The sequence below is a fragment of the Astatotilapia calliptera genome, chromosome 3 (assembly GCF_964374335.1).
Source record: "Astatotilapia calliptera chromosome 3, fAstCal68.1, whole genome shotgun sequence".
Taxonomy (NCBI): domain Eukaryota; kingdom Metazoa; phylum Chordata; class Actinopteri; order Cichliformes; family Cichlidae; genus Astatotilapia; species Astatotilapia calliptera.
Window position 1 is genome coordinate 85212645 of NC_137424.1, and position 15126 is coordinate 85227770.

The 15126-nt window shown below is 42.1% G+C and overlaps 1 long non-coding RNA gene across 2 annotated transcripts; it reads right to left on the minus strand.

The window, feature by feature from the left end:
• Positions 1-8396: 8396 nt before the first annotated feature.
• LOC113017702 (uncharacterized) lies at positions 8397-11844 on the minus strand. 2 transcript variants are annotated; one of them, XR_013906803.1, is made up of 2 exons: positions 9113-11844; positions 8397-8864 (listed from the first exon to the last, which is right to left on the minus strand). It is a non-coding gene; the product is annotated as an uncharacterized LOC113017702 (long non-coding RNA). The 2 variants fall into 2 exon arrangements; XR_003271551.2 differs by having other exon boundaries at positions 9331-9445.
• Positions 11845-15126: the final 3282 nt, after the last annotated feature.

The window sequence follows — 15126 nt, forward strand, 5'->3', positions numbered from 1 at the left end:
TATGGTTAAAAATCTAAAAAATTAAAACCCCCACTAGGTGAGCTGATCCTCCCTCACCTCTATGGGGGGAATCCCCCCCCACAGAATTCAAGTTTTTATTACATTGTTTTTTTTTGTTTTTTTTGTGTGTTAGTAGACAACAGAGTTCATGCAGCTGTTAGTAAACACAGCAACCACATCCAATTAGTTTTAGTTGAACTCTTTATTCACACATCAATGTTAGTACTTTCTTAAGTGAAGGAAGATCAGCTCACCGGTCAGTGTCTCAATTAGCCACCAAATCCTGGCTACTCTTATTCTATAAAAGGCTCTCAAAACCAATAAAAGTATAAAAATAAATAATAAAAACAAAGACCTGTCCCACCTCCCTACACACCAAATTGCATTAAAAAACCTTTTATACAGGGTGTAATTATTCGCTCATATATCATGTTTAACCTGAGTAGCAAAAGACTGCGGTGGATTTGCTAATGATGTGCCGGGAGTCCACTGTTCTCGCCGTCTCTAGTGAGCCTTGAACCCCACCTAGCTATCGAGCTGGTGGGTAACAGATGTCTCAGAAAACGTCGGAGCGCTTTTGCAAATATGTGAAGTCTTGATAAACTGAGCAGATATTTGAAGGTTACACAGCTACATTCTCTTTTTTTTTTTTTTTTTTTTGTCCCGTTTGGATCTATAGCCATCAGAATTGTTGTCTTGAGGCCAAGAAAGATGCCAAGCGGATTTATTTTACCAAGTGGATCATCATGGCCTTGCCATATTGGTCCATTTGGTTGACCTTTATTATAATTATGAATTTATTTTATTTTCAGTTGCAAACGGGACAGACATAACTGTGGGATAGGAAAGGGGGAAAGAATGAAAGAAAGAGGGGGAGAGAAAGAAAGAAAACCAAAGGGGGGAAGAGACGGTGAGAAGGGGGGGAAGAGAGAAAAAAAAACAAACAACAAAAAAAAAAACCTCCTGGGTCACCTGTATGGAGAAAAACAAAAACAGAGGAGACAGCAAACAACAAAGAGCAACATAATAACACAGCTACATTCTCGCCAAAATGGAATTGGCTGGTTGCGCTATGATACCTGGGATAGGTTTATGGGCTCAAAATATGGTCATAAATATTTTGTACTTCTAAAAAAGATTTGTATGTGTAAAAAAAAAATTTGTGTGTGCGTAAAAAAAGATTTGTGTGTGGACTTAGCCAAAAAAACCCTGCAAGTTACAAGTACAAATTTTGACCCTATTTTTATTCCATGAAGCTGATTGGTCAATGTGATGTCAATCACAAATTAAACAATCCAATCAGAGAACAGATGGGTTTGGCTGTCGGAGGGGTGCTTTTTTGAACTGCAGGTCCTTGAAGGGTAATCTCTATATAAATACCTGATAGCAGCTAGGTCCCCTAACTTTCAGTAGCTGTTGAAAGGATAAAGTTGTGGTATATCAGTGGTTAGAAATACCATTATTACTTTAGGATTAGTTTAACACAACATCAGGGCTGACCCAGGACCATTGCTGTGAGTCACAGTGCGCAGCATAAAAGTCCTTTCACATCGGACGCAGCATGTGCTGCTAATGCTAATTGCTAACTAAAAGCAAAGGATGCAGAATTTGTTGCGCTGGCTGCTGGGCTCTGTGTGCAGCAGCTCTACCTGTACTAGATGCACCTGCTCCTTGTCTTTTCTATCTCTGACTTTATGTCCTCTACAAGAGTTTTTTTTTTTTTTTTTGCTAGTTCTTCAAATGTTCAATAAAAACATGTATGCTAATTCATAACGAAGAAAGCTTTGTAACGAAGACTGTCATTTCCAAAACACTGCCCGCCCCCACCCTGCGTTCCACAGCGCTGTTGAAAAGGCTGTGGAAGTCCCTGTATTAAACACGTAGACCTGTGACACAAAAATCACCAAAGTCGGACGACCACAGACTGTTTTCCTTCGTGGTGATGAAGGAAAACGCTGGGTTGGCATGTAAAAGGGCATTTATTCCCTTCAAAGACCTGCAGTTCAAAATAAGCGCCCCTCCGACAGCCAAACCCATCTGTTCTCTGATTGGATTGTTACATTTGTGATTGACATGACATTGACCAATCAGATGAAAGGAAGAAAAATAGGGTCAAAATTCGTACTTGTAACTTGCAGGGTTTTTTGGGCTAAGTCCACACACAAATCTTTTTTACACACACAGATCTTTTTTACGCACACACAATTTTTTTTACACATACAAATCCTGATTTACAAGTACAAAATATTTATGACCACATTTTGAGCCCATATAGGTTGGGCCACGAAGGTTTTACACCTATTTGTCAACCGCATTTGGAGTCTTCGAATTTGAACAGCCTTCGTCATGTTGCTGTAACGTAATCGGCCTACAAATGCGGCCTCTGAAGGATGTGGCCCCTACGATACCGGAAACTGCTTCTTCTTCTTCGGGGTTTAACAGCAGCTGGCATCCTTGTACATGCAGTGCTGCCATCTTCTGTTTCAGTCCGTTATTACACTCTTAAATCCTACTACTTAATACTGCGTCTTTCGGGATCTTTCAAAGCTTCAAATGACGCGTCGACTATTAAATTAGCCGTTGACGATTTTGATAGTCGACGTAATCGTGACTAGTCGACAAAACGTGGCAGCCCTACTCTAATCCTTCTCTTGGATTATTTTCACATATTCCCCAAATTGATCCTCCAATGGCTGCCAAGCCATCCTAAGTAGATCTAGAACACCCGCTCTGATGAAGCTGTCCACATGGATGCTATAATCATCACAGGACGATATTCAATTAGATTTTGCTCGTCCTGAAGGCCGTTTAACGAAATTACATCCCTTAAGCATAGCTGGACTGGCCATCGGGCATACCGGGCATTTGCCCGGTGGGCCGCTGGCGATTTTTTTGTTTTTATTGGCCGATCGATTTTTTTTTTTGGAAGGGTATAAATAATGAAAGGTGTTGGATTGGCCAATTGGTCATGATCGACTCTGGGCTGAACCAATTACAGCCGAGGAGGTCGGATGCACCCTCCCCCTTGTTTAGCAAACTTATAGGCAAACTAAAGAAATGGAGAACAAAAAAAGGAAAGGAGGTGCAGAAAAAATTAGGGCCAAAAAGAAACAAGCCCTTCAGGCAGACGCTGCAAATGTGTAAAAATAACTGAATTGTTTGGCGGTAGCTATGGCACAGCTTCCACAGATTTAGCAACATCAGCAAGTGGTGGAGGCCAGCAGGTGGATAAGGGAAAGGGGAGGCAAGAGGAGGAGAGACCCGAGGCGGCCGCCGGTCATAGTGGCAGAGGAACTGAACTTCAGGTAAGAAGTTATGACCTGCTGTCTATCTGTGTCAGATATAAACCAAGTTTAGGTGTAGTTTGTTTTCGTTGTGCTGACTTTTTACAGTCGCTTAGAATAACTGGTACTGCGTACTAGCTAGCATGACGGAGTTTATATACTGCTGGGCGGGTGCTATGAAGTTACTGATAGTACATTTTATTTTATGCTTAAGGTTAGTTTCTCAAACTCCTCAAAATCTTAACAAATTGTGCCAATCCTTACATGTTGCACCAGCTGATTTACATCAAAGGTGGAGAAGTCTGTGACAGGAGACAGAAGAGCAGCAGAGAGAGATGGAGAGATGACTTTATGTCATCCATGAGGGATGCATTTGCCATATGTTTCACATATTATAGCCCAACAAGTTACTCATAGCAATTTAAATACCAGCAATCAGTTTTTGGCACAACACCGGCTATTGCAGTTAATAATACAACAGCTTCTTGCCATTTTTTGTGTTTCTTTTTATCGCTGTGTAACTGAGTTCAATTGAAAGCCTGCATGCGCTAGTACCTCTTGCCACAAGTTCCCAGAATCCTTTGCGGTTTTACCCCTGAATGACGTCACATTTTTGGTGGGCCGGTCTCTAGTCAAAATGCCCGGGCCGATCTTTTGTCCCAGTCCAGCCCTGCCCTTAAGACAGGGGTGTCAAACCTCAACGCTCACTTTATGTCGCAGGCCAAACAAGACAAACATTCATTGAACACTAAAACTGTTTTTTAAACATAAATATGAATAAAAACAGACAGGAATATTATTCCAGATTAAATAAACTTAAAAAAATAAACTTTAACTTTAAATATTTTGCTCTTCATAAAAATATATCCTGCAAGTTAGAAATACGAACATGCTGCCAAAACCCCAGAAAAAGTAAATGAAAGCAAACACAAGGTTGGAGCCGCATGTAGACGGAGCTGCAGGAGTGGAGCTAATAAACTGTGCAGCCCATTCAGTGTCGTACTTTCCCTGAGTGCATCGTTACACTGCAGCTCCATCTGAATCTGCACAGGTGCAGCTCAGCAAAGTGCGCTGACTGGATTCAACATTACTGCAACAGGGAAAGTGAGGCAGGCTGCACTGGTGCATTTGTGACAGCTTGAAACGCCTTCACCGCATCATACATGTCCATGAACTGACAGGTTTCCTTGCTGAGCTCAAAAACTCTGTTGAGAACTTTTATCCCAACTCAGCCAGCTGCAAACTCTGAATCTATTTCCCACATGAAAGACTGAAACTGACGGTGATTTAAACTTTTAGCTCAGATCAAATGTACGGTCTGCGTCACGGTGATCATTACATGCTCCATTTTTAGGACTTTACCACACAGCCTTTCCTGGTGTGTGATGCAGTGATGCTGTTAACTCACCGGTACATTTCTCCTGCTGCATCTTTACTCGCATCCTGCCGACTAGTCCGCTTTTTTCACCGCACAGCACCGGCGCTCCATCTGTTGTAGGTCCAGCAAGTTTGTCCCAGGGCAGCTTCATGTCGTTACCCTTTGACATACTTTTCTGCTCAGGCTCACATTTGCCAAACTCTGCGTTTTGTCTGGACACAAGACGTCACACAGCTTCATCCTGCAGCTCTTCAGAGCGGTACCGGGCTGATTTGGCTCCTCTGCTACAATAAAACTTGCTTTCACAACAGCTTCACTTTGTGGTTTTGCTCTGGTGACAAACGTCTGCTGAAATGTCAGATTCTTCTTCAGCTCTTCTACTTTCTGTAGTTTCTGCGTTTAGGTTTTTCAGCTTAACCTGACGTTTTGTCTCGTAGTGCCGTCTTAAATTAAATTAATTACAGCCACATTAGCTCCACTAATAAGACACACGGTTTACCAGCATGTCTGTAAACATATATTCAGCCTCCCACTGGCGCTGAAAGGCTCTGCTGTCAGAGTCAACTTTTCTCTCCACCATTGTGAGCGGCTAGCTTTGAAGTTTGACTTGATTGATGCGGGAATGTTCCCAGTTAGCCTAGCGTTCAGCAAGGAGGCTGCAGCGCTGCATTATGGGATCTGTAGTCTGTGTGTTATTAGCGCCTCATATCGCCGGGCCATGCATAACAATAATAGTACATCTATATAAAAGGATCTCGCGGGCCGGATATAAATGTCCACCGGGCCAGATGTGGCCCGCGGGCCTTGAGTTTGATACATGAGCCTTAATACAATCTAGCCCTCTCCTCAATGTGGCTGCATCCTCCTTTAATAATACACCCACACGATTCACGACTAATTCTTTCAGTGGCAGTGATGTTAGTTTCAACTATGCTGCCTGAATTAAAGCATCACTTTATTGCTTTAACTGATATGAAATAAATTCTACATGTGTCACGTTGTGTGCCAGTATTTGCTGTGTAGTAGAACTGAGACATTAGTCATTACAAAAATGTATTTGAAATATTAAACTTCTCAAACAGACAAACATTAAACATAAATAGTTATATTTTGTATATATTTACAGAGAGACAGGAATAAAAAGGACCCGTTTTAAGTGGAAGAGAAAGCGCTTTGGCTGGACCTGACTCTTTGAACTAGGGTCAGAGCCACGTCACCAGCCTCCTGATTGGTTGTCACGGCGCGACTTGAAGCTGGAGTTCAGATTTTTCCAACTCGAGCGGTACACGCGATACGCGCGAATGCACCAAATGCAACACACGAACTGCAGCGCATATTTTAACTCGCGCTTCAAACACATCAGTTGCGCTACTTGGTTGTTTTTGCGACGCAAATCTGCTTCTGAAGTTTCGCGGGGACCCCCAGTCGTGCTTCACTGCGCTCCTCCATCTATGGCGTTCGGTGTGTACGCACAGTAATAATAACGCTGCAAGAAAATCAGTAGTGTTGATGCTCACAGTGGTAGTAATGCTAATAACACTAAACTGACCTCCAAACCCATCCTGTCAACACACTTTATGAATGGACAACTTTTCTCTTTGAACCTCTTATTTAAATGAGCTGCACACTTTCCCACTGAAACAGCACAAGCCCACTGTGATGACAACAATATTTGAGCTCAACATGTTCTGGGTAAATCAAAGCGTTATCACAGTCGTCTGTGGTCTGTCAGATCCTGCAGGATCAGCATCAGTGAGAGGTTCCCTGTGTGCAGAGCTGTTACAGTTTGTGTAACAGAGACATGTCTGCAGATATCTAGAAACTGTTTTAAGTGTTTTTACCAGTCCCTCAATTACAGAGAACAGCTGTCTGTTCTCCTCTGCTGGCTCCTCTTCCTCACACACTGTCCTGGATCTGTGCTGGTGCTTCATCAGGGGTGGAGAGCCTCCGTCTCCTCTCAGCTTCTCAGGCTCTCCTTACTCCGGACACTTGCAGCAGGAAACAGAGGTGGGACCAAGTCATTGTTTTGCAAGTCTCAAGTAAGTCTCAAGTCTTTATCCTCAAGTCTCAAGTCAAGTCTCAAGTAATGTCAGGCAAGTCAGAGTCGAGTCTCAAGTCACTGGTGTAAAAGTCCGAGTCAAGTCACAAGTCTGAAACTTTGAATTTCAAGTCCTTTCGAGTCTTTAAAAAAAAAAGAAAGAAAAAATAATGTTGCAGTTATATGCTAAATGTAAATATTAGACCATGTAATTTTAAAATCTGTGTTTTTCTCAACACATGACAAAATAGTGAACTTAGAAAATATACACAAATTGTGAAATTGCACCTCTTTAAAATGCAGCTCAATTAAACCTAGCTCCAAGAATAATTTTCACCGACAGTTCTGAGATAAGCTGCATGTTATTCTTGGATGCGGTTGTAGGACCGGCTTTAAAATCGCATGACAAAAATATCATACACATTAAAAAAAACTGTATCACCAACGTAGCCTGGACAACATTTGCTAGTTAGATGAAGTCAGCTATCTCATCTTAGCATATTTATATGCATATTTATAATCATACGGTTCTTGGAGTGAGTGCATACACTCATGAAGTTTAGTAACTTCAGGTCACTGCAACAAGCCCAGGTACAGTTTACCGACGGATGGGTGCAGGACCTTGAAACGCACCGTGTCGAACGAAAGACCATCGTACGTATCATAAGTTTACCAGTCTCACAAATCGTCGTCATAAATACACATTCGTTAACCGTTTATTAATAGGACCTTTGAGCTCAAGGGTAATTAATTAGTAGTGGAAATAATCTCTGGTAGCATCACAGAAATGTAGCAGTGACAATAATACTGTATGCTGTAATCGTACTGGGCAATTAGTGATACAAAAAACCTGTTTTATCCTGTGAATAAAAGTATATGTTTTTGTCAATGTACCATAATAACAGAGGCGAAACGCAATATTGTGTCAGGACAATTCACTATTTATGCACAATAAACACAATGAACAAAGGAGCATAGCGCGACCATTTCTGTTCAGCGCCAGACTTGCTTGTAACGTATATCACCAGTTATGTTATGAAAATGACGCATTAACTACAACAGCAGACTGACCTTCGTGTAAATGCTTGGAGCAGACTAACCTGTGAGCTGGAGTGTTCTGGGACGTTATATTTGATCTTTGAATGGCTGCAATCCAGGCCATCCGTCGCGTCTTTGTTACTTCGGAAACATGGCTCGAACAATTTCTCTTCAACGACGTAATCCGATAACAACCGATCTCTTTACCCGTCGGCTTCCCGTGGCTGTCATGCGACCGGCTATTGCAGTTAATAATACAACAGCTTCTTGACATTTTTGTGTTTCTTTTTATCGCTGTGTGACTGATTTCAATTGAAAGCCTGCGTGCGCTAGTACCTCTTGCCACGAGTTCCCAGAATCCTGTGCGGTTTACCCCTGAATGACGTCACATTTTCAATCTCTATATAATATGCATGTTAAATTTTATATTTGGGGTGAAATATCAAGTCTTTTCAAGTAAACCGGTTCAAGTCCAATTCAAGTCCCAAGTCATTGGTGTAAAAGTCCAAGTCAAGTCACAAGTCTTAGAACATTTTTTCAAGTCAAGTCTAAAGTCATAAAATTAATGACTCGAGTCTGACTCGAGTCCAAGTCATGTGACTCGAGTCCACACCTCTGGCAGGAAATCAACCATGACAGTTAACGACGACGACAGAAGTTTATCAAATATCTGTTAATTTGCAGGGTGAAAACAGTTTTCTAGTAGACTTTAGTATTTTAATCAGAGAAAGGGGAAACAGGACATACGATCCTGCACAAGTGTTGGTCTTTATAACAAAGGTGACAGACTCAGGTTGTTTGATAGAAGCATGACAGAAACAGCACAGACACAGGAGGAGGACCTCTCCATTTACCGTCTGGTCAGGTGATCTGATGATCAGAAGGTTGGTGGTTCAATCCCTGGTTCCCCTTGTCTGCATGCCAAATATCCTTGGGCCAGTTGGTCATATGGATGTGTGTGAATGTTAGTCAGAAAGCCCTCGAAGCATAGAGAGCAGTGCTGGGGTGACTGTGGCATGTTGTATGAAGAGTTCTCTGGGAGAAACGCGCTCTATTAAAATCAGTTCATTACTTCAGACAGACGGCAGGTCCATCATGTCATTGAGGTCTCCATCTGAAGACGCTCCTAAAATCACACACAGAGGGAATCATTCAAATCAGTTTATTCAGAAGTGTAGGCCTTAAATTCATTATTTTCTCTGCTTTCTTGTTGTTTGTATGGCATTGAGCACATTTTGTTACACAGGTCTACGATGTTGATAACTGATAAGGATTAATGAGTGTGGTATTGATAAAAATAGATCAGCCTGCACAGAACAGGACTTTACTTGTGCCTTATGTTCACACACTGTAAATTTAGACTGTAAGGCTCACCGAACCCTGTGACATAATCCAGGACGGGTGTCGCTTATAGCTGAAACCAGCTGGAAGCATCTCATCTGCATCTCCAGCCCAGAAGTGGGGCAGATAAGCACAAACTGGGACCACTTCTTTACATTACACAGTATTTATACATGAATACATTTAAGCTGAGCAGTAAAAAGGAGCATTTTGTTGTCTTCTCAACATATAACAACAAAAAGCCCACTCACTGTTTTGTTTGTCTCCTTATTTATGAAGAAAGAGTCCTTTTGTGATCTGCGACAGATTTTATTAACCATGCTTGGTTAGCCGGAAGAAAACACCACACCTGACCTCTTAGCGTTCATGCCCATCTTCTTTACAGATAGTGCCACCTTGTGGTATGGCATGAAACCAAGTTAACTTACAGCAACAGCTGCTTATCATTACACTCACCACGACGAGGTGCAGGCTATGAGTGGGAGCACAGGACAACATGCAGCTATACATAAACTTAATATACAGGAAAAAACTAACATTTTACATAAACTGTCAGGGTCCTGGGTCGTGCCACCCAGTGTTCTCGTTTCCTTTCTCCTTATCTAGTTAAGTTCTGTCATAGTTGATGGTTTATTAGGTTCCCCTTGTGCCCCACCCCTGTCTTTAAGCCTCCCTTGTTGGTCAGTGTGTCTAATTTGTCATGTCTCTTGTCTATGTGGTTCATGTTGTCAAGTTCATGTCATGTTTCCTGTTTATTTTGAAGTCCTGTTCCCATGTCCTATGTGCTTAGTTTACACTTCCCCTGCGGTCATAGCTGGAGTGGCCATCGGACATATGTCCGATAGCGCTTTTTAATTTTTATGGCCCGATGTGGTTTTTTTCTTCTTTTTTTTTGTAACGCTATAGATACTGAAAGGTGGTGGATTGGCCAGATGGTGACAATTGTTTTGTGGTGGCTATGGTGGAGCTTCTACAGATTCAGTAACATTAGCAAGTGGTGGAGGCCAGCAGGTGGATGAGGGAAGGTGAGGCAGGAGGAGCAGAGACCCGAAGCGGCCGCCGGTCCGAGTGTGAACTGAACTTCAGGTAAGAAGTTATGAGCTGCAGTCTCTCTGGGTCAGATATAAACCAAGTTTAGGTGGAGTTTATTTTCCTTGTGCTGACTTTTTACCGTCAGTTACAATAACTCGTACTGCTACTAGCTAGCATGACGGAGTTTCTATACAGCTGGGTGGTGCTGTGATGTTACTGATAGTGAACTTTATTTTGTTCATAAGTGTTACATCCCCCAGGAGGATGTCTCTTCTCCCTACTAACCCTTTGTTTTGTCCAGGCTCCACCTCCTCTGTCCTGATTGGATGCTGCGCAGAGTCCGGCTAATTGGCACTATTTAAGGCCTGTGGAGCTGTGCTTCTGTGCCCTCTGGCCATTTTGGTTGCCATACTTGTGCAGGCTTGCATGCCTTTGTATCTTGTGTGAGCATTGTTGTTTCATGTTCGGACTGCTTGTAGGGGAGAGCTGCCTTTTGTTTTGACACCCTGTTTTCTCCTGTTTATGTGCTGTTAGGTAGGTTATGGTTATAGGTTGTACATTTTGTTTCTTTGGAGTTAGGTAAGTTTCTTTTATTTCTACATCAGGGATGTTTTGTTTGTTATGTTGGCCTTGGCTCTCCCTGACGTTATACCTCAGTCTGATCCCATCACCAGTATTAAATAAACCTTCTAAAATTACCATCTTGGCTCCTCCTTCTCTATCCACCTTTATGTTCGTCCCTTCAACCCCCTAGACTAGCCAGGGGACGTAACAATAAGGTTAGTTAGTAGAGTTACCAACCGTCCAGTAAAAAGCTGAATCGTCTCGTATTCAGAGAAAATATTACGCGCTTCGTATTGAGCTGAAAAAAGTTTGTCTCGGACTTCAGCTACAATGAAAAAGACACAAAGCTGGAGTTATTCTGTGTCTTTGCTGCACAGCTGCCTCTTCTTCTCTCATTCTCTCCCCTCCCTCTCCTGTTTCTACTTCAATCATGAAACTGATCAATGATGTAAAATGTATAGAAATCTATTATTGTACATAATTTCTTCAGAAGTAAGTACTGTGTATGATGCCAGTATTTTCCCACATTTTCTAGATACTGCATCAGTACTGTGTGTGAAGTTTTGTTCTTTCTCACCTGTCTTTCTGTTTCCTTTCACTTTGTAAAGGTTGCCATGTTAGAAAAAATATTTTTTCCTGCCGTGCTGTTTATTGATGTGGTAAATAAATAGTTTATGAAAAATCACTAAATCTGTCATTTATTATTTTCTAATATTCAGTAATGATCATGTCTCACCTCGTGTCTTCTCTGTCTTAATGTCAGGTTTCCACCATGTGTTGTAGATGTTCAGGAGGTTAACTCGACCATCAGTCTACTTTTGAGTACTGTTTAGAATACCAGGACAGGGAGGATGGTTTAAGTTTATTAGATTAGATTGATACATGTATATCAACAAGACTGTGCATCACTGTCACAACGATGTTTGTTTTCATTCAAAGGCTTTATGGCTTTAATACCTGGTGGGCCGGTCTCTAGTCAAAATGCCGGGCCAATGTTTTGTCTCAGTCCAGCCCTGCCTGTGGTGTCATTGTGTTCATTCTAGTCAGCTGTGTTTCCCATGCGTCTCCACTTCCCCTGACCACCTCGTGTGTGTTTAAGTCCTCCGCCTTCCTTTGTTCATCGTGGCGTTGTCTGTGCTACCTGCCCCACATCACAGTTGTTATCTTGTTAAAGTGTTACGAAATCAGTTTTACCCCGGTTCTTTTTATTCCTCGAGCATCCAGAGATGGCACCGGATTCAGTAGTCATTTTCACAAAATCTTTATTCATCTTTATTCATCTTTACTCTTCTTCATTTAAGCATGCACTTCTAGAAGGGAAGATGAGGCCGGTGTCCCTCTGCAAAAATCTTCACCCCTTTGTTAGTCACAGCCAGCTTTATAGAAGTGACCCCATCATAAAACCCCCCCTACGGTGTGCTGCAAACTCTGTCTGTGTCTATGTGCACGAGCACGTGAATGCCTACATGTGCACGTTCCCACGTGTCTATGTGAGTGCTCGTGAGTGAGTGTGTGCGCATACCTGTGTGTATGTGTGAGTGCACATGAGTGACTGTGCGTGTGGATGTGTGTGCGTAACAACTAAAACACTGTGGGTGTAGGTGACTCCCTAGGGGTCATAAACCCCTCTCCCTTCTAGACCACAGTTACAGGTATCATAAATGTTGCGACCCCCACCCTACAGCTTCCTCTGGGGAATTTCCACTCAGTGGGGAAGAAGCCTCCTACAATCCACTCCTAAGTTCAGAACACAAAGAGGCCTTTATTACTCTACAGTGTCTCTACAATAGTTCTATATTCTACAATAACACATTTCTAAACTCTAAATCAGCTAAATATTCTACAAAAGTCATGGTCATAGTTTTCCCAGTGTATGTGTGGGTTTTTCCCTTATTTTGCCTTGTTTTACCTTGTGAGTTTCAGTCCCAAAATAAAGGCTCGCTCTTTGTTGAAGTTGAGTTCTGGCTTCTTGTCTGTGTCTGCACCGGGGTCCTCTGGTGACGGTGAGATGAAGCTGATGAACAGAAACTTCCCATCCAACTGTTCAACTCATGGTTCGAAGCATTGTGATGATTCATTTGCTCTACTGCGCCATCAAGTGGACGATTCTAGTGAAACAGGCTCTGTGATTATAATGATGTGATGTGTAAACCTCTAAACTGAATAAATTTTTTCATGGTTATTTATCCAGAATATTGTCTCAGTATGTCTGATACAAACGATACAGTGGAAACTATCAGGACAGCGTTTTGGTATGATTGTGTAACTGTGTAATCACGCTTATGTACATCTGGATAATGACACAAACTAGTGTGTGGCGCTTCACTCTTTAAACTAAAAGAAATCAGATTATAGGATCTGTGGTGTTGGTTATTTAGATTATGGTACTTATCATTCGTGATATTTATTACTGTGTGCATACTTCATTAGGAGAGATGAGATCAAAATGTTGGCAGACAGGGGAAAATCTTCTCTTCCATCAAAGAAGAAATGCTCAACTATGTAACACGTGCGTAATCCAGTTCCACAGCACAATGTGATGGGGGAATCATTTTATTTCGACTCTGGCACGAACTGGCGAGCAAGTTCCTGAATCAGTCACGTGGTACGGACTGCTCGGGAGGCCTCGAACGTCACTGCATATGAAATCAAAGCAAGCCTCGATACACGCTTCACAAAACCTCCCCTGAGATTACCCGACACACGCTTCAAAGCTTCGACACACAGGACACATCACTAGGTTCCTCTACACCAGCGGTCTCCAACCTTTTTTGCGCCACGGACCGTTTTGTGCCCGACAATATTTTCATGGACCAGCCTTTAAGGTGTCGCGGATAAATACAACAAAATAAAACCAGTACCGGCAGGTACTGAAAAAAAGAAGATTTATTCATAACACACAGAGTTAACGAAAAAAACGATAACAAAATAACGCTGAAAACCGATAAAAACCCTGAAAACTATACATTTCACACCCGAGTCTCACTCTCGCGGCCCGGTACCAAACGACTCATGGACCGGTACCAACAATGGTTGCTGTGACTCCAGGTCCACTGGGAAGCTGACCTCCATTAGTTCTGATCTCCCTCTGCTGTCATACACACAGTAACCATGCCTGGTGAATGTTTTTGGAGACCACCTCGGTCTTTCAGCTTAAGAAAACTGTGCAGAGCATCACTGGTTGTCAATGTCTGTGACCAAGGCAAGCAGCTGATTTTCTCTTTCATCTTCTTCACTACAAACCTGTGATGTAGCTGATCTCTTTGTATTCAGTGAGCTTGCACACATCTGGAAGGTCAGGAATTGAGTGATCTTCAGGGTCACTGCCCGTTTGAACTTGGTGCCAAACAAGTAAATGGTCAATGGTCAATGGTAACTTTATTGTCCCTAACGGGAAATTGATTTGCAGTATGTCCGTACAAACAGACAGACAACCAACACATCACATACACTCACCAAAATAATATAATATAAGCCTGATAAAACAACCTAGATTTTTCATCAAAAAAGTACAATGTGCAATGGCAACAACACTTATGGTTTAGTGTTATTAACTATGATAATAGCACTGGGTACAAAAGACAGTCTATGTCTCTTTGTCTTCACTGCAGGCACTTTATAACGACGACCTGATGGAAGCAGTTGAAAATCATTAAAGAGAGGATGATCTGAACACAACATGACAGAGGTCGCCTTCCTCAGCACCTGCCTGTTATAAAAGTCCACAAGCTGGACCTGAGACCTCCCTGAAATCTTGCCAGCCACTTTAACCAGGTTGTTAAATCTGGTCTTATTATTCAGGGACATATTACCGTACCAAGCAATGATACAGCAGGTTAAAACAGATTCAATAAAACTTTTATAAAAAACGAGTCATCATTGCAGATGAAACATTGAAACCTCTCAACCTCCTTAAAAAGTCTTTGTTGAACCTTTTTCACTGTAGCAGCAAGATGTGACTCAAAGCACAGAGTCTTATCAAGAACAACCCCCAAATACTTATAACTGTCCACCAGTTCAATGGCTGCACATTTACCACTGTTAGCGCAGGATGGGATGACTTCCTGAAGTCAATAACCATGTCCTTGGTTTTCAAGGTGTTGATCTTTAAGAAGGACTGATCACACCGTGAAACAAACTCCTCCACAACAGGCCCATGGGAATCCTCTTCACCATGAAGGAGGCTTACAATGACTGTGTCATCTGCGTATTTAATGGAATGCCTGTTGGCCTGTGTACTGCGACAGTCATTAGTGTATAAAATATACAAAAGAGGAGAGAGACAACAACCTTGTGGTGAGCCAGCAGAAGAGTTCAGCTGTTTGGAAAAACAGCCGTTTACTCTCACACACTGTGATCTGTCAGTTAAAAAGTCTAAAATCCAACCAACAAGATTAAAATCAAGTTTAAACTGGTTAAGAAGTTTATCAACTAAAAGATGTGGCTGGATA